This window comes from Orcinus orca, chromosome 20 (genome assembly GCF_937001465.1).
Source record: "Orcinus orca chromosome 20, mOrcOrc1.1, whole genome shotgun sequence".
Lineage (NCBI taxonomy): Eukaryota > Metazoa > Chordata > Mammalia > Artiodactyla > Delphinidae > Orcinus > Orcinus orca.
The window spans coordinates 43,653,930-43,654,263 of record NC_064578.1 but is presented as its reverse complement, the minus strand read 5'-3'; positions in this window follow the sequence as shown (position 1 = coordinate 43,654,263).

The window sequence follows — 334 nt, the reverse complement described above, 5'->3', positions numbered from 1 at the left end:
CAATGGGGAGTAGAGAGGCAGCAATAGCGGATGTCACTCTGCTGGTGGCAAGGCCACCTGCTTCCTGTGTGTGTGTGGGAGGGGGAGAGGTGATGGATCTCTCTGACAGCCTTTAGGGACAAACTAGGGGGAGGGTCAGAGAGATCAGGGAGGCTGCTGTGATCGTCCAGGTGGGACATGACAGGTGGACCAGGGTGTGGGCACTGGGGAGATCCTGGAAAGATTTTGAAGATAGAGCCAACAAAACTTGCTGATGGAGTGGATATGAGTGTGCATGAGAGAGAGGGGTCCAGGATGACCAAAGCTTCTGGCCTAAGCAACTGAGAAGACAGAG